The sequence below is a fragment of the Tiliqua scincoides genome, chromosome 2, assembly GCF_035046505.1.
Source record: "Tiliqua scincoides isolate rTilSci1 chromosome 2, rTilSci1.hap2, whole genome shotgun sequence".
Classification (NCBI taxonomy): domain Eukaryota; kingdom Metazoa; phylum Chordata; class Lepidosauria; order Squamata; family Scincidae; genus Tiliqua; species Tiliqua scincoides.
The window spans coordinates 242,241,313-242,267,568 of NC_089822.1; the positions used below are offsets into that span (position 1 = coordinate 242,241,313).

Genomic DNA, 26,256 nt, shown 5'->3' on the forward strand with positions numbered 1-26,256 from the left:
CTGCAATACTGTCTAAGCACTGTATCTATCTATGCACTCAATGTCAAAATTTATTGTATCAAATCAATACTGGGGTCAATGTATCCAAATAAAGCAATAAAAGTAAAATACCTGGAAGACTGCATTAAACATGGGGCCATTCATGAGTAAGAAACGTAATCCTTTATTGAAAACTTTACTTTTTCAGTAAAACCATACAGTTGCAGATTAGTCATCAGAGTCAATAATACTCCAGAATGTAAAGTTCATAATACCTACAAGAGTAGGCTTGTAGGCTCTATGTGAACAGGCTCTATGTGACCCCTATGGTTTTTAAACAAGAAGAAAATGAATTGCACAATTAATCGAAGAAATTCAGACTCAGATGACTCTGCCAATAAAACCATGACAGTTTCCTTCAGGGAATACAGTCTGACCATTTTTCTTCCCTTTTGATAGTGAGAAGCTACAGGAAACTAACTGGTGTTTTTTCCCCCTGCTTGCTAGTCAGAAGCAAAGGGAAATAGCCAATCAACAGCTAGCAAACTAACTAGTCTAGTGGTTCCCAAACTTTTTAGCGAACTCTAGAGGTTGCTGCCTGATTTATAAATGGGGTATGGCTATAACGTGATTGGGAAGCAGTGCTCCCCCCAGTAGCAGCTTCTTTAACTCTTGATGCACCTAGCCTAATTTGACCTGTCAGTGTCATGACTCAACAAAAATTGCCCTGGTAACTGGGCAACCTCACCCACTGGCCCACCTCACCCCAGCACTGTCTGTTCTAGTGGCTGTCTGCTGGTATTCCTTTGCATCTTTTTAGATTGTGAGCCCTTTTGGGACAAGGAGACATTTAGTTATTTGATTTTTCTCTGTAAACCGCTTTGTGAACTTTTAGTTGAAAAGCGGTATATAAATACTGTTAATAATAATAATAATAATAATAATAATAATAATAATAATAATAATAATAATAATAATAATAGGGTCCCAATCCACTGGTGGGTCCCGGACCCACATTTTGGGAACTGCTGTTTTACAGTGTGGCTTACAATGAAGTGTTTTGTGTCTATTTTGCTTTATTTAACAATTAATCAGTTTAGTTTTACAGTTTTTAAAGTTTGTTGTAAATCATTTTGAATGCCTTCAATGGAGAGGAAAGGCAGGATCTCTCTCTCTCTCTCTCTCTCTCTCTCTCTCAGAGAGAGAGGGGGTGCATTACAAGGTAAACAAAAACAGCAGCAGTAATAGGTTCCGTGGATAGTCCTGGCAATTCCCTAATTCTTCAGAATGAGTTCTGATTTACAAAACCGATATAATAGGGATTTACCTCCAACAATTATTTTGAGACTCTGGTAAAACTTTCTAAAAACAAAGACTACAAAACTTTTTTTTCCTTCTTCAAGGTGAAAGTCAAAATTCTCAGAATTACTACAAGCCTTTGTGAGCTATTCAAAAGTGATACAGGAATTACAAAGTATCCATCCCCCTGTTTTGTTTATGGTATTCTGTTGGTTTCTTACAAAAGCTAGCTGGAATGAAACCTGAACTGATCAATCTCATCCAGGAGGTACAGACCGGAGGCAGCATGAACCGTCTTCTAGAAACTAGATGATTGTAAGGAATCAACCCTTTGTGCTAAGTGTGTTGCTTATAGCGGCCACACCAGCAGGAAGGAGAAAGATGAAAGCGGCAAGCTGCATCTGGACTATAGATAAGCGAATCAAATTCTGGTTTTGCATATACAGGTCCAGCCCTGTTATAAACAGATTTTTTATACACGGATTTGACTCAACACGAATGGCCATTGCAAATGAGAAGGAATGTGCTGATCCCTGGAGAAGGGGAAAAATGCATCCTTTTAAAATCAGTTTAAAAAACTGAACAGTCCTTTAACAATAGCCTGTTAATGGGGGGGGGGCAGCTGGTTGACAATCCATCAATCCTTCTCTCTCCAGCAGACCCCTCCCTTTCTCCTGAGCACATGAAAGAAAGGTGATCACTTTGCATTGGTGAAGGGACTGAGTGAAAGGACTGATTGATAGTCTTCTTAATGACTCTTATCTTACATCACAAAGATCAGCAAGGCTGTTTTAAAATCAGCAAAGAAACTTTGTTTTTTAAATTGATTTGCTACAGTGCGTTTTTTTGCCATCCACCTGAGTGCCTGGAACGGAACCCGCGAGAATAATGAGGCTCAACCTGTATAAGTTTTCAGACACGATGAAGACATTAAAATGTTTTCTGCAACTATTAGTGAAACTATTAGTTGTGTTTTAAAATAATTATATTTAATAATATAGTCTGAGAGGCAGGTTTTATTCACCCAAGGTTTATTAATTCCATAAAGGGCGCAATTCAAAACTGCGCTGGAACAGGCAAGCCAGGAGGCTTGCGCTACATCCAATGCAGGTTTGTGGGCAGCAGTGACTCAGCCAGATGAAAGAGGAAACTCTTCCCCTTACCCTGGGTAAGGGCTGCTGGCTGCAATGGGTCTCCTTGGACCTGCGCCACCTCTGGAGGTGGCGCACATCTGAGGAGAGTGGAGCGGCTTGAAGCTGCTCCATTCTCCGCGGGGACGGGGGTTGGGATCCGGCATAATTGCCAGAGGTTGGGATCCGGCATAACTGCTGGATCCCAACCCCGCCTCCAGCTCCCCGCGCGCCCGCCCCCAGGGTCGCCCATCGCCAGCTCTTCCCCCACCCAGGAACACCTCTCTCCCTCCTCCTCCCCGCCCCCCATGCCTACCTTTGCTGCTTCTGTCGGCGCAGATGCGCCGACACAAGTAGCTGCAGGGAAGCCGTCGCAGAGGCTTATGTCAGCCTCCACACTTTGGCGCATCTAGATGCGCCAACGTGGCTTCCTCATCAGGAGGCACAAATGTGTTTTACAGCATGTTTGCGACCCTCCTGGCCCGACCCAAGGGACTTGGGCTGGCCCAAGTCTATGTTAGGATTGTACCTAAAGAGAATTTCAGTCTCTTTTAATTCAGCAGTGTTTCTCAAACTATGGGTGAGGACTTACTAGGTGGGTCGTGAGTCAATTTCAAGTGAGTTTCCATTCATTTCAATATTTTATTTTTAATATATCACTTTATACTACCATAGTATGTGATTGCATCTGGGGAAATGTTACAACTCTGTAATTTTAACAGGCTACTATGTATATGCTTTTAACAATGACAGTAAATGGGACTTACTCCTGGGTAAGTGTGGGTAGGATTGCAGCCTAGGAGTGTTAAAAATTTCCTGCTTGATGATGTCACTTCCGGTCAGGACATCACTTCCGGTGGGTCCTGACAGATTCTCATTCTAAAAAGTAAGTCCCAGTGCTAAAATTTTGAGAACCGTATGTACTATGGTATTAATAAACCTTATATAAGTCTTGGGAGAACAAAATCTGCCTCTCAGATTATATTAATAAATATTATTATTAAAAATACCTATAAACCACTTTTCAACAAAAAAATAGTTCACAAAGCAGTTCACATAGCAAAATGAATCAATAAATGGTTCATTCTATACAATCTACATTCAAAGATGTAATCTCAAGATTCCATTCTGGACATGCAAACCAGCTGACAAGATCAGAAAACAATGTATTTCATACAGTGATATGAAAGAGAAGTCGTCTATAATCCAGTCAGCTACAAGAAACATGTTGAGTGGGTCTGATTAATCTGCCACTTTACACAATTTCTCTTCTCTTTAAAAGTGTACATCTGGTTATCACAGCAAAAACCAAAACAAGCTTGAAGAAGCTAGACTTCGGATGGAAACCTAAGGTGCCCATGGGATGGCACAAGTCCCTTGTGCCTGCCCAGGAGGGTCGCAAATGTGCCATAAGGCACGTTTGCACCTCATCAGGAGGAAGCCGGGCCGGTGCTCAGAGGTACGCCGGCCTACAGAGGCTGACACAAGCCTCTGCATCGGTTTCCTCTGCTCGTCTTGCATTGGCCCAGCTGGGCCGACACAAGGCTCTGGAGTGGGCAGGAGGGAGACGATCCTGGGTGGGCAGTAGGCGCACTGGGGGCAGTCAAATGAGAAGTGAGAGGCGGGGCTGGGATCCAGCAGTTATGCTGTCCATTCCCAGGGATATCGGAGTGGCTTTAAGCCACTCTACACTCCTCTGACTTTTGCAACCTCAAGAAGTGCCTCTGGCTCAGTCACCTTGGGCTCCTATCCTGTGCTGGATACAGTGCAAGCCTCCTGGTTTGCCTGTTCCAGCACAGGGCAGGATTGCGCCCTTTGGGTATTCAAACTTCACAATAATAGGTGCTGAATACAGTGTTTTATATCAAGCAAAAACAAAGACATGCAAATCAACAAAATGAAGAGATTCGAGATAATAAAAGAGTTTAAAAGGCACTGTCCTGTGATATTGTATCAAGGAAATATTAAAGTATAGCATTACATTATTTGCCAACACTGGGGAAAAGTGTTCGCACTTTTTCTTTCATGGTTTCTTTAATATAAGCTTATGATCAAAGTATAGAACCGGGGTGTCAAACTCGTTCCATATAGAGGGCCAAAGTTAGCATTCAGCTGAGGGCCAGAAGTGATGTCATTAAGCAGAAAGTGACATCATTAAGCAGCTAATGGCCAGAAATCAGACCCTGTTCTCAATTAGAAACTCATTAACTGCAAATGACAGAAGAGAAAGTATGCAAATCTTGATCATATTTCAAGATTTGGGAAAGCCCAATTTTCATGTAGGCTGCCATTTCAGCTGTAACACTTCAGCAGCTGAGAGCCTGAGAGCCAGATAAAAAGCTTCTGGTTGCCACATCCGTCCTCTGGGTCTTATGTTTGACACCCCTGGTACAGAACATGCCCTGAGATTCAAATCCCTGCACATCTCTGGCCAAGTCACCTCTGTACATATCTGGCCAAGATTAAGACTGAAGTAAACCCACACCTGATGTAATACATTGGTACAGCTCCCTTTGACTTTTCTGTTGTATTTAAATTACAATTGGTATTAATGTTTAAATATGATTCATCAGCCACCCCAGCTATCACTATCTTCGTCTGAAGCAATGTCTCTAACAATTGACAAAATTCTGTTGACCTCTTCCACTCAAAGGATGCACATGCATGCACATGTGTGGACTCACAGACACGCACCCCTCCAAACAACACAAGGTCATACATAGTCCCCTGAAGCAGGACTATCCCTTCTGCACAAAGGCTATATCACTTCTGCTATCTCCCATTAAGGGTGACTGAGGGAAAAGTTTATCTGAATGGTCAAAAAAATTACGTTCTATACTATACCTAGAACCCCTCCCTTATAAAAAATGCACTTTATGTCTAGTTGTTAGTATTATTGTTTCTTTCTAAAAAATCTTTTACTGCTCTCTTACAGTGTCTTGTTGTTCTTTGTGTCTATCTTGCATCCGAAGAACACAGACACAATAGCTGAGGAAAAGAATAGGTTAGTAGGTCACAGTACCTTAAAAGTCTGGTAAAACTCAGGGTTGGTGTATCAATTGATCATCATCTGTCTGCACTGTGGAAGTTTCCTGTTTCTTATATTTGTTTAATCTGCAATTGAACAGATAGTAACAATCACTATTAAATTAACAAAAAAATGTCCATATTAACTCATAAAAATCAAGAAAAAAGTTTTTGAAGTTACCCTGACCTCCTGTATGTAGGCGATTTACTCGTGTTAGTAATGTCTCAGTTACTGGAATACAGTATAGATGCTTAAAGCTAAACTCCCATCACTATTGATTTTGTATTTGAAGAACAGGGTTAAGATTTAAATGTAAAGTATTTTGATTAAAAAAAAATTGAAACTCTAGTAAGAACAGGTTCTTTCAACAAATAAAATTAATAATGTTATAGTTCAAAGATCACAGCAGTGTAAGGAAGAAAAGCTCAGGATGCCACAGCTATTTTACATTGTTTTGTTTTCTTAGGGAAACTGAACAGTTGTGGTATAAAACAATAATTCTTAGGAATGCTGTAATTTATGATGACAGAATGTCAGCAAACTCCCAGAAGGAGCCCAACATACAAACAATACAGAAATCTTTAATTTATAGGCATAGCATTGAATGTCAACAACTTACTTTCAGTGTCTTTAAACCAACTATCTCCATGTCCTAGCAACCTACAACCTGTAGAACAAACTCTTTCCACAATAAAGTGCACTCAGAAGCATTCAAGCTACTATTTGACTTCTTCATTTGATGTGTCTTTCTCTGTGTAATTACAGCAGGAAGGCACCCAGGCTTCTCATTTCTGCCCTAACAGTCAATCAAAGGCTATTGTCAGAAGCAGATCCATCTCCATCTGCAGTCATTTTCCTTTTAACTTCCAGATAATCTTCAGGACCACATAGTTAATGAGATAATAAGATGTATTCACATATAGGTATTCTGTTCTTTAAATAAATACAGCTACCTGAAGTACACAAACACCCAGCAACAAAAAGTTGATGATATGACGTTAACTTACTAAAAATCTTCCTTCATTTTCCAATTTTTCATCTGAAGGTCTAGTTAGAATAATATACAAATTATACTAACATCCAATGGGGAAAAATTCAGGCTATAATCCTATACACACTTACCTGGGAGTAAGTTCCATTGAACTTAATAGGACTTACTTTTGAGTAGACATGCCTAAGACTATGCTGTGAGATATTTAAATTCCTGTTTGTTTATTTCATACCAAACTCTGTGTACAAAGGACAAGGTTAAACAAAAGTATGGCTTGTTATGCTTGATTTTTTTTACTGTTGCTTTTTTGTGATTAAAAAATTATTATAATTCCAAAATGTTTCATAGAAGATATGGTTGGATCAGCTACTAAAAATGTGTGCTACATTCAATAGTTTTTCACATAACTGAATGCATAAGATTATAATATATAAATACCACAATGTCAAAAAGTATACATTTAACAAAATGTACAGCATAATATTAGATTCCACATCTGAGAGAGAAAGGAGTTCATTATTGGAAACCACATGGATTTTGAAATCTGCACATTCTTTTGTTAAAGCTACATGTGGAAGACAGGATTTATCAAAGTAAACAGTTATGGCTACCATGAATAGGATGTTTCAGATGAGTTCTCTGATGTTTCACTACTGTAAATTACTGCATGTTTATCTGCACAGTTTCAATTTACTACCAAAGGAAAACAAAAGAAAAATATAACTCTATTATGATTTGTAATTTATGTTCCACACCACTAACCTTAAAGAAGAGGTTTGTTCATTTACAGGTATATCGCCACATTGCTATTCTCAATGTAAACAAAAGACAGCGGCATGCACCCGGGGCTAAGGATGTCAGCATTTTTCAAACACCTTTCTGACTGTTCCATTTTATGGTGATGCAATTTGACCTACATTTTCAGTGGCCAAAGAGAGACTGAGATACAAAGGGAGGTGGAGATGGCAAAGGGAGGGGGTGAATGAGAGAAAGAGAGAGAGATTCTTCACCCACTATTTCACTAACTGGGGTTTTAATTGATGCTTCAAGAGATCTAAAATAGCAGGAGCAGAGACAAAACTATTTTGAGGGTAAGTATAGTGTGCTTAGAATATAAAACCCAAAAGGTAGAAGGCATAACATAGGCACAGGATTTCCAATCTACTGACAAAATCTAATGCCCTCATTAAGCAAAGTAGCATGTAATCCTAGAATGGATGTTGAAATGTAGATGTCAGAGATAGGTAGCATTATTTTCAACCAGAGCTCTAATAAAAAAAACTATCTACTCTCTTCTGACACATATTAACATTAATAAATGACAATGTCAACCTTAATAATATTTCTTTATTGTGGGAAAACTGTTGGTGGAGTTTTAGGGACACCATATAGACATATTAAAATGGTTTTATGTATCCCCCCCCCACACACACACACATACACACACTGCACCAGTCTTCCAGTTCAATGGTTTCCATAAATATTTATTATGTTTTACCTGTTATATCAGAATCACACATGCAAAAAAAAAAAATTCCTATGCACAGAAATACAATTTTAACATAACACTAGAGAAAACTGGCATGCACAGGGCAATCTGTTTTCTACTTGAACATTTTGAGACTAGTATACAAACCATTTGAGTTTGCAGTAGTTCAGAAGTAATCACACTTGCAGTTCCTTGTACAAACTGGAATTTTGGTACTTTCACATGGCTCCCACATCAGGCAGGAGTTACTCTGTTCAGTCCCATGTAGGGTGCAATTCCATATGCACTAAGTGATACAGAGGACCCATTTCAGTCCCTGGCAAACACCTTCTCAACTAACTCACATCAGAAAAGAAACTACTGCTCCTGAAGTTAGGGCAGCAAAAAGCAGGAAGTGAAAGAGGAGGCTTCTCTCTTCCCATGTTGCTTTGGCATACTGGGGAACGAAGGTTTCTAGTATACTCTCTTTCATAACTGCAAGTTGAGAGGAAAATTGTGCCTGTACTTGCATGCAAGAGGGCTGTGTGTATGCTTCCAATTAAAAAAAAAAGAGATTTTATAGTAAGCTATTGCAACCACATTCAGTTTTTTCCCACCAAGAAACACTGATTATACAGCTAACAAAAATTATGCATATTTGCATGTATTTGCTATTTTTGATCATTTACTCGCCTTTGCTGGTAATGGAATGAAGCAAAGAATTATGCAGAAACTGAAGTATCATCCCCCCCCCCCCAACCACTGCAAGTTATTTTCTCTAGCTTCATGTTTTACCAGGTTTTGGTTACAGAAATGTTCAAGCCTATCATTGAAGTCTTAAGGGCTAGAACCATATAGTAGAGAGAATGAAAGTATGATTGTATGTTCACTGCAGAGGTTTGGTAAGATATCTCATCAGAATACATGGGAAGCAATAAATTAAACCAGTAAACCAGTAAAGGTAGTTATGAATTCAAGTACAGTATTTGAATAAGCTCTTGCCTCGGACATACTTACATATACTTTTTGAGGCACGAATGTTCACAAACTTTAGGGAACTAGGTTTGGGAACACCTTAGGCCTAGTCCGATCTGCTACACACTTTGCCACGTTAACACTCTCTCTATGCCATGCCTGCCAACATTCAATATTCAAAAGGGAAGCTGGGTTGTCAAATGACCAGAAAATAACTTAGCATGCTCCTTTGTTTGATATGCAGAAATCAACTCCTGAAACGTTTTACAACATATTGATACATTTTTTTCACCTGCTAATATCTGCAAATCAAGCTAAAGGCACAGGAACAAAGGCTGGCAACCATATTTTCCACACTGTTTCTAGTTCTTATTTACTAAATAAAAGTTCATTTGTATGGTACAGTACAATTTAACTTCACACAGTTACAAGAAAATACACTCTGTAAAAAGATTTAGTTTTCTGACTTTCATCCCTAGAAGAATCATGTAAAGGTGCTTCAGACTGAGACCAATTTGTCATCTGCATATTTGCTAGTGCCTGTAGTAGTGAGATACCAACATACAGGTATGTAAATCTGCTATTTCAATATCTTCTTCACGTTTGTTCTTTATTTCTTTCTCCGTTGTTCTTACATCTTTTCTCTATTACTCAAAATATACTTAAACAGCACGTAGAAGCCACAGTGTGGTGGCAGCCAGCTCCTTCCCCTGTTAAGACTGACAGTTAACCTAGAGCTGTGTTTCCCAAACAGTAGTAGTACTACCACTGGTTCTTGAGATAGTGTCCAGTGGTATTTGTGGGACCCCCCAGACCCCTTTTGCCTGACAACTAGACCAGCAATGCAATGTGACAAACAGCAGTAGGAGGCTTGGCTCAGTGGGTGGAGCTCCAGCATGCACTCTCCATGCACTCAAAAAACCCCTCCTGTCTGCCCTGAGCCTCTTATCAGTGTTTGTGGTGTTGTGTCTGGCCTCCCAATCCAGAACTAACTGGCAATGAGAATTACTTCTAGTAACCAATAGGTGGACCATGTCAATTGGAACAGCGATGAGCAAATGTTGAGAAACGCTAACCTAGAGAAAACCAACATGTACATATCACCTACAAGCAGGGTGGACCATCAGCAGCTTAACCTGCTGAGTTTGAATGGTGCTGTTTCAATGCAATGAAGGATGGAGAACACTGCATACTTTGTTTTTGCCCAGATCCCAGATCTGGCAACCAGGGACTGCAATTTTGACCTTCCTTTGTGCATAACTATCTCGTGGGAGACACCCCCACCACAACATTGTATATAGACTGAATATGATTTCAACACATCACAATATCTGCAAATGATATCCTCTTGTCAAACAACATTTCCTGTGGCTCATCATTAAACATGACTGGCAAATCATTACGCTGCCACCACAGACTTGTTCTCAGTTTTGCAAACAGAGCAGCAGTGGTGTACCAGCTCCTTTCTCAGTGTGGGTATTCAAACTACGAAAGAAGCTTGTTTCCAATGGTGACATATTCAATCTCAATTAATATTAAATAGGATGAAAAGCACCCCATTGCTATTGATTTTAGCTTGTTATGACCCAAGTAATCAAAACAGTCCATCAAATCAACTACTTCTGTTCCCTGTATACATACAACTGCTTTCATGGTTGTTCCTTAAAGTATATTTATATTCTAATTTTTCCCCTACAAAGCATGAGAGAAAATACCCCTTGAGTTTCTCAAAAATAAACATTTTATAAGTTGCTCCAATCTAACAGTACAAGGGATAACCAATTATATGAAAGCAGAAACTCATAACAGGATACAAATCTTTGAAAATTAAATATCAAAAATCAATTTATATGTAACTAGTAGCTCTCTGACCTTTTTTTGTGGTTGTTCATTTTTATCCCTGCCCACCACAATAGCAGCAAGTAAAAACCTGCTACTACCACACACCTGCCATACCACACGTAAATATATAACTGAATATTTACGTCACATAACAAGCAGAAATGAAGTTTATTCGGTGGAACTTAACTTTCAGTTTCACGGCATTCAAACCTTTCCAAAGAAAGAGAGAAACTGAAAGTTTAAGAGTTCACATTTAAGAGGCTACTTGATTTCAAAAGCAAAGAAGTTGTTTACTGTTCCTCTTTCAAACAATGATTAACTTGGGTAGTTTCCCTTTCCAGACTTGTAAACTGTGACTACTCTTATAACAGGTTATAAGTCTACTGTGGAAAAGAGTTCCCTGTTGTAACTGTGCAAGAAAATGATATTTTGCTAGCTAGACTAGCTAGCTGCATGTTCACATGCTCTCTCTCTCTCTCTCTCTCTCTCCCCCTCCCCACACAAAGACAGAGTGATTTAAAAAAAATCAGCCTTTTTGTGACATAAACAAACTACTGTCATGAGTTCCTCTTAAACAGAATCTACCCTGCAGCTCTGTATGGCTCAGCTATACATATTCCTGCTGACATCACTGATGATGCAGAGAGAGGCACTAATTAAGCAGGAAGATATAATTCTTGTCAAGATTTAGGAGGAAAAAAAATACTGAGTATGGAAACTTTAGTGTGTTATCTTCAGAAGTTCAAACTTAAAAGGAAATTTATTTTAACAAGGCTGCAATCCTAACCACACTTTCCTGAAAGTAAGCCCCATTGAACAAAATAGGACTTACTTCTGACTAGATCTGATTAGGATTGTGCCCTAAAAGTGATAGTCTTTATGTAAATATTAACTGCAAAAATTTTAAAAACAAATATCTAGCTGATTTGTATTACATTCTTCTTCTATGAACACCTTTGGGACATTCACAACATCCAAAACTCATCTGAAACCCCACCTTTTTCAGGAAGCCTGGCACTACACCATAGTGTAAACTCCCTTCTGTAACTAAGGGCACAATCCTAACCAACTTTCCAGCACTGGCATAGCTGTGCCAGTGGGGCATGTGCTGCACCCTGCAGTTGGGGGGGGGGAATCATGAAGGCCTCCTCAAGGTAGGGCAATGTTTGTTCCCTTACCTCGGAGTTGCATTGCCCTTATGTCAGTGCTGGAAAATTGGTTAGGACTGCACCCTAAGAGCCCAATCCTATTATCCTCTCCACCCCCCACACTGGTGCAGCTGCATGAAAACACACATGCCATAATCAGCGGTTGAGGCAGATGGGGGAGCCTTCAAAGGCAAAAGTGAATTTAAATTCCCTTACACATCTGTAAGCCTTCTGACCTGCAATGGTTCTCCTTGGACCCGTGCTAGTGATTTCGCTAACACAAGTCCAAGAGGAGAAAGAGGTCGTGAAGGCTGCGGGAAAGGGGGATAGGATCAGGTTCATGCCATCATTGCAGGATCCACCCCCTCCTGCAGCCTCCTCACCCTGTTCTGCCATCCCCATTCCTGTTCTGCCATCCCCATCCCTCCCTCCTCTCCTGCTAACTCATCTGCTCTGATGGGTGGCAGGAGCACTGACGACAAGGGCAGGAAGACATGGTCTTTTCTATCTGTGTCTTGGCAGCGCACGGTACTGCTTGAGCTGCTGGAAAGCATTTTATGATACTTTTACAGCAGTTAGCACTGGTAGAACTAATAGAATTAGGCTGTATGTTTAAGTACCTGAACTTGTAAAAACCACTCATGCTTCCACCATTGCATGCCAGTGCTTCCAATTCTTTCCCTTACTCCATTGTCTCCTGTGTTGTCAATTGCAAGATTCAAGCTCCTAGAGGCAGGGTTTGGTCTTTTTTACTCTGTTTAAAGCACAACTTATATAAAAGTCAAGAGGATCTACTTCTATACATGCAGGTAAGGATGAGAATCTTATCCCCTGAAAGTTGTTTTTGAGGTCTTCAGAAAATGATTACACCTAAGATGTCAGAAACTGTTTTTCCTTACAGATAATACTGAAATTTGGAAAACAATTTCTTTGAGGCATCTAGTAATCTTAGGGATGATCAAAAAATTAGCACTTCCACGTGTCATAAAAGTCAAAATGCGTATCTAGTCTTCAAATAACATAAAATCCGTTTCCTTAATTCAGCTGAATATATTTTCTCATATCTGGAGAGGTCTCCAATGTTTTTTACAAGAAGGAGGATTTTAAACTATGACTCCCACCAGCAAACTGAAGTGGAACAGTTGACAACTCAACTTCCAAGCACACCTTTCATCATGAGGTCTGAGTAGACTATTATTCCAGAGCAGAGGTTGGCAACATTTTGAGGCAAAGTGGCCTTTGGACACTTTTATCAAAAATTGGGGCATTCAGAATTGATCACAATATTCCATATGAAACCTGACTAAAGTAGAATACAGTACACTGATATCATTATTTCTTGTGATTGGATACTGTACTCCTGTTGTGATCTGGATACTATATTTCTGTTGATGCAGCCTAGAACTGCACTTGCCTCCTTTGCAGCCTCGTCACATTGCCAACACAGGTTTAGCTTGTTGTCTACTAAAATGCCTAGATCAGCATTTCTCAACATTTGTCCCCTGCCATGCCACTTTGCATGGTCCACCTAATGGAGGGGTGCACAAACCCCGGCCCTGGGGCCACTTGCGGCCCCCAAGGCCTCTCAGGGAGCCCCCAGTCTCCAATGAGCTTCTGGCCCTCCAGAGATTTGTTGGAGCCCGCACTGGCCCGACGTAACTGCTCTCAGCATGAGGGCGACTGTTTGACATCTCACGTGAGCTGTGGGATGAGGGCTTCCTCCACTGCTTGCTGTTTCACATCTGTGAAGCAGTAGCAGCAGCAAAGGAAAGGTCAGACTTGCTTTATGCAAGGCCTTTTATAGGCCTTGAGCTATTCCATGAACTTTATTCATTCATATAAGTTCATCTTTAATATATTCATTTATGTAAACTTATGTAAATTTATTCAAATTTGAAATGTAAATTAATTCTTTTTTTTCCGGCCCCCAACACAGTGTTAGAGAGATGATGTGACCCTCCTGCCAAAAACTTTGGACACCCCTGACCTAATGGAAGGACCACCAGAAGTAACTGATGATGATGTCATCGCCAGTTATTTCCAAATTGGGAGGCCAGGCGCAAAGCAACAAACACTGGTAAGAGCCTCAGGGCGGACTGGAGGGTTTTGTCAAGAATGTGAAAAGTGCGTGCTAGAGCTCTGTCTGCTGAACCTAACCAAGCCTCCTACTGCTGCTTGTCACATTGCATTGCTGGTCTGCTGACAGGCGGTAAGGGTCTGGGAGTCCTATGGGTACCACCAGACACCATTCCAAGAACCACTGGTGCTACAAATACCACCAGTTGAAAAACACTGGCCTAAATGCTTTCCACATGTGCTGCTGTCCAGGAAAGTACCCACAATCTTATTTTGGGAGCTCTTCGTTTTGCTACCAAAATACAGAACTTTGTATTTATTGTCACTGAAGTTCATTTTGTTTGCATTTGCCCAGTTCTCCATCCTGTCAAGATTGTCCTATGATCCTCTTCCTTTCTGCAGGTACAGGAGTTCTCAAAGTGTATGTTATTGTAACTCCTGAAAAATAATAAGTTTACATGAACTCCTCCCCATATTATTATTGATTTCATTATAGTTACGTAGGACAGTATAAATAAGTATACATAGGATTCCTGAAGTACCCACCCTATGCAAAGTAACAATGACTTCTCTTCCTATAAGCACAGAACAGAGAACTCAAACTTTTAGCAACAGGCTGTGGCGTACCTGGGGGTCTTGGCGCCCGGGGCGACCCCGTTTTCTGCCCCCCACCCCTTGCCTCCACCCCTTTTCCGCCCCCTCCACCAGTGACCCAGAAGTAATTGCGGTGACGGCATCGTCACCACGATGACTTCTGTGCAGCTACCTCCTCCGTTCCCCCTTTGGGAAAAAGGGGGAAACGAAGGAGGCAGCTGATGCCCCAACGGAGCCTTCCGCACCACTTACAAGCAGTGCAGACTTCTCCGTTGGAGCGGTTTGCAGCTGCTTGAAGCCCACCTGTCTGGGGCACTGCTTCCAGCAACCCGACACCACTCCAAAGGACACCTCCAAACCACTTACAAGCGGTGCGGAAGGCTCCAACAGGGCCCGGAAAACCTAGTGTGTTTTGCTGCCTAGTCTTGCTGCCTTCCCAGGAGCGCTCCTGGGTGCTCCTTCTCCATCAGGAGGAGGCTTTTCTTAAAGGAAAATTATTAACAATCTTAGGTTGCAATCCTACCCAGACTGACCCAGGAGTAAGTCCCATTCGTTATCATTGTTAAAAGCGTACATACAGTAGCCTGTTAAAGGTACAGATCTGTAATATTTCCCAAAATGCAGTCACATACCATGGTAGAATCAGGTTTAATATATTAAAAATAAAATATTGAAATGAATGGGGACCCACCTGAAATTGGCTCACGACCCACCTAGTGGGACTCAACCCACAGCTTGAGAAACACTGTTTTGTTTGAGTTGTACAGTTAGGGACCTCCAGGCCAGACAAAAGGCTGAAACTGAGTTCACATGTGATCTACAGCATACCAATTACTAGAAAAACCCAGAGAATGTCACATTTTAATTTGGGGGTATGAAGATTACCTCATACCACAGCTTAGCACTCCAGTTAATAATTTTCTCCTGCAAAGAAAAAAGGGTCCTTGCGAGGGCACTTGCCATGTTGTTGTTTTTTAAAAATGTTTCAAAAACTTTTTGTGACCTGCCAAAAACTGGCTTATGACTGACTGGTGGGTCCCAACCCAGTCTGGGAAACATTGCTCTAGACTGATGAGGAGCTGTTGACAAAAAGTGTTTGGGTATGGTCTGTCAGTCAGCCACAGACCCACCCATCAATATCATCATCTAGCCCATGTCCTATCAGCTTGTCCACCAGGATGTTGTGGGGAACCTTGCCAAAAACCTTACTGAAATCCAGATGTAGTATGTCCAAAATAACCCCCCACGCTATTGAGCTAGTCACCCTGTCATAGGAGATAAGATTTGTCTGATGAAACTTGTTCTTGAGAAAATAATGCTGCCTTTTAGCAATCATTGCCCTCCTTTCTATTTGCTCATAGACTACTTAATGATGCATTCCAGCACCTTCCCAGGTATCAACATCAAGTTGCCTAGTCAGTAGGCGCTTGAACCTTCTTTGTTCTATTTTCTGATGATTAGGACCATATTTGATTGCCTCCAATCTCCCAGCATTTCTCTGGTTCTCCAGGAGTTCTCAATGAATATAGACAGAGGTTCTAAACTAACATCCACCAGTTTCGCTGAGCAATCCTAGTATGCTGCTCATCCATCCCTGAAGACTTAACTTCATCTTGAGTAGGTAGGTGATGATGAACCACATCCTTATCTATCTTAAAGTGCAATCCTAAAAGTGGCGCTGCTGCCAGGTGCAGCGGTGCAAAAGCGGCTACTACTGCATCCTGCGGCAGCTGCCAGAAGTCTCTTCAGAGGAAAGCCTGAAGCCCTGCAATGGGACTTCTCAAGTCTGCGCTGGCTATTTTGCTGGCACAAACTTGAGAGATTCCAGAAGGCCCAATACGGTATTCAGGATCCAGGGGAGCAAAGCTCCGCTGGCCCCAGCCCCTCCTGCCCTACTTCCTCCCCCTGTCCTGCCCCAGAATGCCTCCCTCTGCCCCAAAGCCCTCACCACCACCTGCAACTCTAATCTAGCTCCAGGTGGTGTCCAGTGATGGGCTCAATACCGACTGGCACTGGGCCAGCACTGGTGCTGATGGTGCAGGGTGTTGTGGGTATGCTTTAACGGCAAGTTTGTGACACCTGACAAGAGCTCAGAATTGTGCTCCTCCTTTGTTCTATCCTTACCACGTCAAAAGCAATCTTCTTGGAAGAAGACAAAGGCAGATGAGCAGTTCTACCTTCTCTCTATCACCCATTTGCATTAGCATCTTCCCCACATAGTGTACTCACTTCTTTCTTGCCCTTCCTCCTGCACCAAACATAACCATTAAATGCCTTTTTGCTTTTTCACTTCCTCTGTTAAACTGAGCATTCTGAGCTTTAGCCCTCCTGACTCTCTCTGTATACTTAGCAGCTGCAGTATACATCTGTATTCATCTTTATTACTTGCCCCCCTTCCACTTTCTATACATGTGTCAATTGTTACAGGGTTAATATTCAGTTTCTGTTTAATTCCTATAATTCAAGGTGTACAAGAGACACACATCCAAACATGAATACTTGATGCTAGTTGCCTGCCTGGAGAGCAAAGGTCCTGACCAGTAACATGACTATTTACCCCTCCCCCTAATTAGTCAATAAAGTTCAATGCTCCAAATTTGAATGGAAACCTGTATACTCCTTAAATGGAGTTTTCAGACCACCAAAATTCAGATGAAGCCTTCCAGCTCCAAATCCTTCGGGAACAGCATATTCATTCAAGGGTGGGCACTTTCTGCCTTGCAGTATGCATCGTGATGCATTCTTGGGCAAACCTGGGAAAAGGAAGGAACCTCTGTGCAACCCGGAAGTGGGTCTCTCAGGATTAAAAAAAAAAGCTCCTCAGGTTTGAAAATGGTGTGGTTTGGTCACAAAGCAGTAGGAGCCCTGATTTTTGCACTTTTTTGTTTTGTTTTTAAAGCCATTTAAACATGGACTCCAGTATCCGCGGATTTCGGTATCCAGCCTGTAATTAGCATTTATCTATTACAGTTATTCTAAATTGATGTTTAAATACTTGGCCTTGATTTGATAAAGTTTGGCAGCATTTTTTGATGAGCCAAACACCAATCCTAGGCTACTAAATGCTATCTAAATTAAATGAATAAACCTGCATGATGAACACATTACCAACAAAGAAAAAAGGATGATAAAGTAAGAAACTGACACCAATAAATAAGTGAACAGCAGTTGATTAGGACAGGAAAAAGAAAACTGTTGTATGCTATTATGTAATGTTGATTAGATGTCTTCAACTGAACAGGCTGACTTCTATTCATACTCTCTCAAAACACACTACTAATATGAAAAGGCTGGTTTGCACTAAAAACAAAACAGAATAGAACTTAGGGCACAAAACTAACCAGGTCTACTCAGAAGTAAGTCCTATTTTGTTCAATGGGGCTTACTCTCAGGAAAGTGTGGTTAGAATTGCAGCCTTAATGAATTTAATTTGCCAAATTAAAATAATTCTGTGAATGTTTAAGGCCTGGACTAACATGGTTAAAAGAAAAATCAATACGATGCAATAAAATGGAGAAACACAACAGGAATGATGTTCCTGCTTATTCCATTTTGAGTGCAAATACATTATGATAACAGGCAGTTCAAAAAACAAAGTAGCCTAAGCTGCTCATTTCTATGAAATGCCATTGAAGATGAGTGGCAACTGAACAGAAAGAACTATGCTTATTCAGGTTTAGAGTATTATAGACCAAGAGATGAATTATATAAAGCAACTGTCCTTCCACTGGAGCAGCCTACACTGATATAAGTGTATAAGTTTTCAAAACTCACAGAACAACTGAGGGCCCAATCCTATCCAATTTTCCAGCCCCGGTGCAACTACAATACAGCCCCATGGTAAGGGGAACAAATGTTCCCATACCTTAAGGAGACTTCTGTGACTGCTGCCCCACTGCCCCACAAGATGCAGTGCATGCCCCATTAGCACCGGCACTGGAAAATTGGATGGGATTGAGCCCTAAGTTAGAATGAGAAGTCACAATTAAATCTGAAGTTAGACAACAAAGTTTCTCCAGAACACAAATACTGCTCTTACTCATTTTGTAAGCCATTATTACCCCAGTTGCTGACAGTAGTTTAAACAGCAAAGGGGTTAATAATTTATATTAAAAAGTGTATTTTCCCTTTTAAAACCTTCCCCTAGTTTATGGAAGAAACAGTTAAACAGCACAGTCCTACCCATATTTACTCAGAAGTAAGTCCTACTGTATTCAACAGAGCTGACTCCCAGGAAAGTGTCCAGGAATACCTCCAATAACGCAATGTCTTTCAGCAATCTTCATCTTGGGTTGACTGACAGATATCAGCCAATAGGAGCAAAGCATTCTGACGAATAGGAAGCAGTTCTTCTGCAATGGTACCTTCTACAGCACTGTTGCACACAGTGGTAGACTTTCCAGGAATTGATCCACAGAGTTATCAGACAGTGGCATTTCGGGAGGGAGGGATATTCTGGGCAACAAGAGCAAGGCAGAGGAGATGCCTCCATTTTGCTCTTGCTGCCTGGAATGGCTCCAACAGTGAGGGGAAGGGGCAGCTTACACAGTGCGCTGAGGTGCCCTGCAAAACATAGTACTGTGTCCCCTCTGGTAACACCACTATCAGATGTTTTACTGTATAGAACTGCAGCCTAATGTGCATGCAAGAACATGTAATGCAAGTGTTTTTAACCTGTGAGGGCTAGGGAGTGCATGAAGGGGGTTCACAGATGCACAAGGTGCTCAGAATTAAAAGCATTTTGCCACAATATACTTTTTTTTTAATAGATCAGGAAAAAATTTAAAAAATTGAATTTTGCCCTCACTACTGATGAGCCAACAAAAGCCAATAATATATTTTCTCATTGGCCACAATATATTTAGTGTTTTTGGTCTTCTCATTAATTCTTCTCAGGCGTTTTAGGGGAACCAGGTGGGGTGGAGGAGGCAGGAATGGAGCAGAACAGGGCAGGGTGGAGGGTGTAGCAACTAGCACGGGCTACTTGTGCTGAATGCTACATCCTCCAGCAGCAGCTGGCACACCCCCCTTCCTTTCCTCAGACCTGCACCACCTAAGGAGCTGCTGCAGGGACCCACTAAGCAGCTGCTCCAAAGAGACCCACTGGCAGTCAAGGGGTTTATGGAAAGGTAAGAAAAAATACTCTTCTAGGCATCCTTTTTGGCACAGCTGCAATGGGGGGGGGGGGAGGATAGGATTGGGCTATGAAAATTTGTTAATGGCTAAAACCCTAAAATGAAACCCTAATACTATTAAGCTCTTATTCCCTAACAGGATCTTCAAATTCAGAAGCAGTTTCTGTCTAGAACATTTAGGTCTAGAACATACTTGCGATGGCTAATTGAACTTATAGGGGATCAAGGACATATCAACAATAATGGCCTGAGATCTAATTGTAAACAAGATAAAAGCGGTGTGCCCCAAGGATCTGTCCTGGGACCGGCGCTCTTCAACCTCTTCATAAATGACCTGGAGACAGGGTTGAGCAGTGAGGTGGCTAAGTTTGCAGACACCAAACATTTCCCAGCGTTGAAAACCAGAAGTGATTGTGAGGAGCTCCAGAAGGCTCTCTCCAAACTGGCAGAATGGGCAGCAAAATGGCAGATGCACTTCAATGTAAGTAAGTGTAAAGTCATGCACATTGGGGCAAAAAATCAAAACCACATATAGGCTAATGGGTTCTGAGCTGTTTGTGACAGATCAGGAGAGAGATCTTGGGGTGGTGGTGGACAGGTCGATGAAAGTGTCGACCCAACGTGCAGCAGCAGTAAAGGAGGTCAATTCTATACTTGGGATCATAGAAAAGGTGTTGAGAACAAAACGGCGAATATTATATGCCGTTGTACAAATCTATGGTAAGGCCACACCTGGAGTATTGTGTCCAATCCTGGTCGCCACATCTCAAAAACGATAGAGTGGAAATGGAAAAGGTGCAAAAGAGGGCAACTAAGATGATTGCTGGGCTGGGGCACCTTCCTTATGAGGAAAGGCTACGGCGTATGGGCCTCTTCAGCCTACAAAAGAGACGCCTGAGGGGGGACATGATTGAGACATACAAAATTATGCATGGGAAGGATAAAGTGGATAGAGAAATGCTCTTTACACTCTCACATAACACCAGAACCAGGGGACATCCATTAAAATTGAGTGTTGGGAGGCTTAGGACAGACAAAAGAAAATATTTCTTTACTCAGTGTGTGGTTGGTCTGTGGAACTCCTTGCCGCAGGATGTGGTGAAGGCATCTGGCCTGGATGCCTTAAAAAGGGGATTGGACAAGTTTCTGGAGGAAAAATCCATTACAAATTACAAGCCATGATGTGTATGTGCAACCTCCTGATTTTAGAAATGGGCTATGTCAGATGCAAGGGAGGGCACCAGGATGCAGGTCTCTTGTTATCAGGTGTGTTCCCTGGGGCATTTGGTGGGGCTGCTGTGAGATACAGGAAGCTGAACTAGATGGGCCTATGGCCTGATCCAGTGGGGCTGTTCTTATGTTCTTATGTGTACATAATATCTTAAATTTCTATTGAAAATCAGTCTTGGGATTAAAATGAACTCCTAAGCAAATTCACATTTACAGAACGACAAATTGCAAACTATTGCACTTTTGCACTTCTCATATCAGTTCTTAGAGCACTATAAAACATTTCTCAAAACTGTCCCAAAAACCCCATTGTTTTAAATGGCCCTGCAAAGAGAAACAAGTACAGTACAGTATTTTGAATACTGTGTGTGAAAAACTGAGTAGCTCATTTAAATTATATCAGCCATAAAATGCTGAAACTGAAGATCTGTGCATGAAAATACACCAGGCGGATCTTCAAGCATGTGGGACATGTTTGCTCAAAAGAAAATAAATATATCCCACATGGTATAGCTTATGATTACTGCAGTATCAAAGCCTATTCCACAGGCCTACAATGTTCAATAACAACAGAGCAGTTTTCAAGGTATATCCTCCTACATGTTCCAGCACCCTGTGCTCCCTCTATAGCTTCAAGATTTCTCTAACTTTTTTCTTTCAGCTCTTTTCATGTTCCTAGACTCTCTCCCACAAACTGCTGCTGAAGTTTTACCAGAGCTCAGAGGAAGCTGTTCTGAAGGAAATAAGACCAGAAAGAACTTGGGTGAAACAAGGCACACTTTTACCTCATTGCCTGGCATCTCTCAGCATGCACTTTACTATTCTTCATTCCACCATCGGCAGAGAATGCTTAAACTGCCAAGTAACAGTAAGTACAGTTCTGAAGTCTATCATAAACAAGACTACTGTATACAGTTGTGTCCCACACACTCACCCTTTTTCCACGCTTGAATTTACTACTCCAGATCGATATTGATTTAGAGTGCAACCCTAACTGGATCTTTGGCCAGCACAAGTCTCTTGTGCCGGCCCAGGAGTGTCATGAATGTGCCATAAAGCAAGGTCACGCCTCATTCCAAGTTGGCTGGGCCAGTGCAAGGATATGTGCCTGCACACAGAGGCCAGATCTGGCCTCCACAGCACTGAAAAAAGGTAAGGTTGCACCAGCTGAGGGAGGCCAGCACAGGGGGCTGGGAGGGTGGAACAAGGGCATTTTGAGGCAGAGAGAGGAAGGGCCAGTGGGCTGACTGAGCTCAGGAGGGGTGGGTGGAACCAGCCTGGGTGACCTAGGCCTAACTCCCCTTCCAGCCAGCCTAGAATTACAGCAGGCTGCTCGGATCTGTACCAGCGAAATTGCAAGCACAGATCCAAGAAGCCCCAATGGGGCAGCCGCCATACAATAAGGGGTAAGGGGACATAAATCCCCTTACTCCAAGTTGTGCAGCAGCTACCTCCTACCCTACACTGCATATAGCACATGCCAGTTGGCCTGCCTATTCCAGCGCAGGATAGGATTGGGTTGCCCGTCATATACTAAGCAGAATACTCAATATCCAACATTTGACACCAAGATCCTATATAACCGTTCAGATTTTATTTCCAATATTAGCCCAAAATATGAGATCAGAACAGTGAGTTTTAGAAGCAAAACATGCTTCACATTATTTCCAGTTTCATACTACAGACGCTACAAGACTGTAGTCCTGCCAAGCTGAGATGCCCTAATCTCCCTTGCAACAAACAACGAAGACAATAATTTGTGGCCAAATACTCTCCTATTGATTGAATTTACCAGTATTATGCATTGCTGCTTATCACCTATTCTAATGTAACATTAGGGGCTAGTTGATCAACATACGTTCATCTTATCATTGCCATACACGCAGTCACACTGTAACAAATGTTGCAACTACACAGGTGCAAGTAGAAATGAGAGAAAAGTAGCAATGAATCAAACAGAATGCCTACGGCAAATAAAAATAACAGACATTATAACCCTGACACTACTGAAGAGATCTCACAAATGGATCAGAGCAAGAGATAACTTCATAAGTGGAAATCATAACAATGACATAGCTATCATATTACAAGCAACATCAAAGCAAGTCACCATGTTAGTAAAAGTGCAAATGGTAGGCAGGCATAGTAATTAACAGCAAATAATGTGGCAAATACGTTTTAGAGAAATGCAGAGACATAGGAAGCATGAACTTAATAAAGGTGGAATGGGCGCAGACGATGGCAAGGCATCTGTAAAACAAGTCCAATGAGGAATGGTTAAAAGAGCTTGGTATGTTTAGCTTGGAAAAGAGAAGACTAAGGGGAGATACAATAGCCATCTTAAAATATCAGAAGGGTTGTCGAATGGAAGAAGAAGCAGACTTGGGGCACAATCCTAACCAACTTTCCAGCACTGGCATAGCTGTGCCAGTGGGGCATGTGCCACATCCTGCAGTTAGGGGGCAGTCACAGAGGCCTCCTCAAGGTAAGGCAATGTTTATTCCTTTACTTCGCACTGCCCTTATATCAGTGCTGGAAAGTTGGTTAGGATTGCGCCCTTACTGTACATCTTTGTACAGGACTAGCATCAGTAAGTCAAAACTACAGAGAAAGAGATTTAGGCTAGACATTAGAAAGAATTGTCAAAGGGCACAATCCTAACCAAGTCTACTCAGAAGTAAGTTCTATTTTGTTCAGTGGGGCTTACTCTCAGGAAAGTGTGGTTAGGATTGCAGCCAAAGTGTAAGAGCTGTCCAGCACTGGAACAGGACACTTTGCGCAGTAGTGGGTTCTCCCTTGTTGGGGAACTTTCAGAGGCTGGACGGCCACCTGTCAGAAACTCTATAGCTACTGTCTATGCCAGGGGTGTCAAACCCATTTCATACAGCAGGTTGAATAGCATTCATGATGCCTGCTGAGGGCCAAAGATGATGTCATTCAGCAGGAAGTGATGTCATTAAACAGGTCTTAACCAGAAATAAGCACTTTTTCCTCACTTACGAACTCATTAGCTGCAACAAAGAGAAAATATGCAAATCTTGATCATATTTCATGATAAGGGAGAGCCCTTTCATGCCCTTTCAGCATGTGCCCTTATCATGCCCTTTCAGCAGTGCCACCTCAGCAATGCTCAGCAGCTGAGAGCTCCAGGGCCAGATGAAAAGTTTCAGCGGGCCACATCCGGCCCCCGGGCCTTATGTTTGACACTCCTAATCTACACATTGAGCAGGTGGTTGAACTAGATGACCTCCAAGGTCCCTTCCGAGTCAAACATTCTACAAGTTTAAAAAATCCAAAAAGGTAACCACATTAACTCAACGAAGGCCATCACAACAATGATGTGAAAAATTTAACAGGCAATAAGAATTGATGCAACTGCAAGGTGGAAAGGAAAACACAGTAAACAATGGCCAACACTTGAAAATGATGGGTCTTTACTAATGACAAAGGAAAATGGCAAATATTACAAAGAACTCCTGGCAATGTCATCCTTAATGGAAGTGTCCCATATTGACAGCAGTAATGCAGCAATGGTATCAAGAAAAAAAGAAACGCTGTGTTAGCACTGAAAGAAACACAGTAACAACAATCAAGAGTGATAGCGATGTGGGGAAACATGTAAGCCAAAGTTACAAGGAACGCAATTGCAGTGATGGTGCCATAAAAAAAGTCGTGAGGTTGCAGATGGACTGGGAACACAATGAGGTGGTATGACAAGGGAATCTATGTTTAGATAGCTATCATAGCAGCAAACAAGATGGTGGCACTATGGCAAAACACAACAGAATAATGTCACAGAAAGAAAGGCAGCAGCAATGTTGAAGCAGCAGTGTCAACAGAGAGTTGTAATGGTGGCCTGGCGGTAACGGCGTCAATGAAGGAGGACAAGGAGGTGGAGGTGACAGGAAGAGACACAGTGGCAATGACAAGGCAACAAAGATGCTGATGAAGGAAGCTGTAATATAATGGTAATAGGAAGGCGGCTGGCAGTGGCTATGGTGGCAAGACATACATAGCAATGGTGGCAGCAATGACCATGGTCACAATGGCAACAAAGTGTGGCGGGGATGACAGTGGGGAAGGTAATGATACTGGCTAGGAACCAAGACAGGAGTAGCAAGGGAGGCACCAAGGAGGTGGTGCCAATCAGGGGGCACCAGGTACGTGTGGCAGTGGCAGCGCACATGGCTGTAGTGGCATGATATACATGGCAATGGTGGCAGCAGTGACCATGGTCACGATGGCAACTAAGTATGGCAGGGATGGCAGCGGAAGAAGTACTGGCTATGAAGCAAGACAGAAGTAGCAGGGAGGCACCAAAGAGGTGGTGCCAATCAGCGGGGCACAAGGTATGTATGGCAGTGGCAAAGGGACTAAGTGCATGGAGCACTAAATATGCGTGGCAGTGGCGAAGGGAGCCGAGTGCATGGCTGTGGCACTGCCAGCGCACAGGGTACTGTGGTGGTGGCAAAGGGGGCTGAGCACATGGCTGTGGCATCACTGGAGCATGAGGTATACATGGCGGTGGCGAAGGGGGTGTGCGCATGGCTGTGGCACTGGCGGAGCATGAGGTGTGTGGCGGTGGCAAAGGGGGTGCACGCATGGCTGTGGCACTGGCGGAGCATGAGGAGTGTGTGGTGGTGGTGAAGGGGCTGAGCGCATGGCTGTGGCACTGGCGGAGCATGAGGAGTGTGTGGTGGTGGTGAAGGGGCTGAGCGCATGGCTGTGGCACTGGCGGAGCATGAGGTGTGTGGCGGTGGCAAAGGGGGTGCACGCATGGCTGTGGCACTGGCGGAGCATGAGGAGTGTGTGGTGGTGGTGAAGGGGCTGAGTGCATGGCTGTGGCACTGGCGGAGCATGAGGAGTGTGTGGTGGTGGTGAAGGGGCTGAGTGCATGGCTGTGGCACTGGCGGAGCATGAGGTGTGTGGCGGTGGCAAAGGGGGTGCGCGCATGGCTGTGGCACTGGTGGAGCATGAGGTGTGTGGCGGTGGCGAAGGGGCTGAGCGCATGGCTGTGGCACTGGCGGAGCATGAGGTGTGTGGCGGTGGCGAAAGGGCCGAGCTCATGGCTGTGGCCACCACTGCCACAGAGGTCAGAAAGGTTATGTGGCTAGTGGCCCACCCCCCAGTCACAACCTATGGGGTGGGGGGGGCGGGGGAGGAGCCCCCTCCCCTGCGTCGCCCTCACCTGGCAGGAAGGAGCCTGGGTGGAGGAGGGGGGAGGTCGGGCCCGCGCTCGGCGGAGGCTTCGCCCGCAGTGCCGCCGCCGCCGCCGCCGCCCCCCTCGCGCCCCCGCCCTCGCCGCCGGCCGCCGCCCGCGCCCTTCCCGGCCCGGCCGCCGCCACCGACGACGACAGCGCC

The 26,256-nt window shown here is 42.9% G+C and overlaps 1 protein-coding gene across 3 annotated transcripts in view; it reads right to left on the reverse strand.

Annotated features, from left to right (window-relative positions):
• ATXN7 (ataxin 7) overlaps window positions 1–26,256 on the reverse strand; it is a 136,196-nt gene that overhangs the window by 109,881 nt on the left and 59 nt on the right. For 2 of the 3 annotated variants that reach the window (XM_066615007.1, XM_066615004.1), the window contains exons 1-2: window positions 26,084–26,161; window positions 5,431–5,522 (exon numbers count right to left, since the gene is read on the reverse strand). The gene's annotated coding sequence lies outside the window, so the exon portion shown is untranslated. Of the gene's footprint in view, window positions 1–5,430; window positions 5,523–26,083; window positions 26,162–26,256 lie in introns of those variants that run through there. The other variant, XM_066615005.1, reaches the window with a different exon arrangement.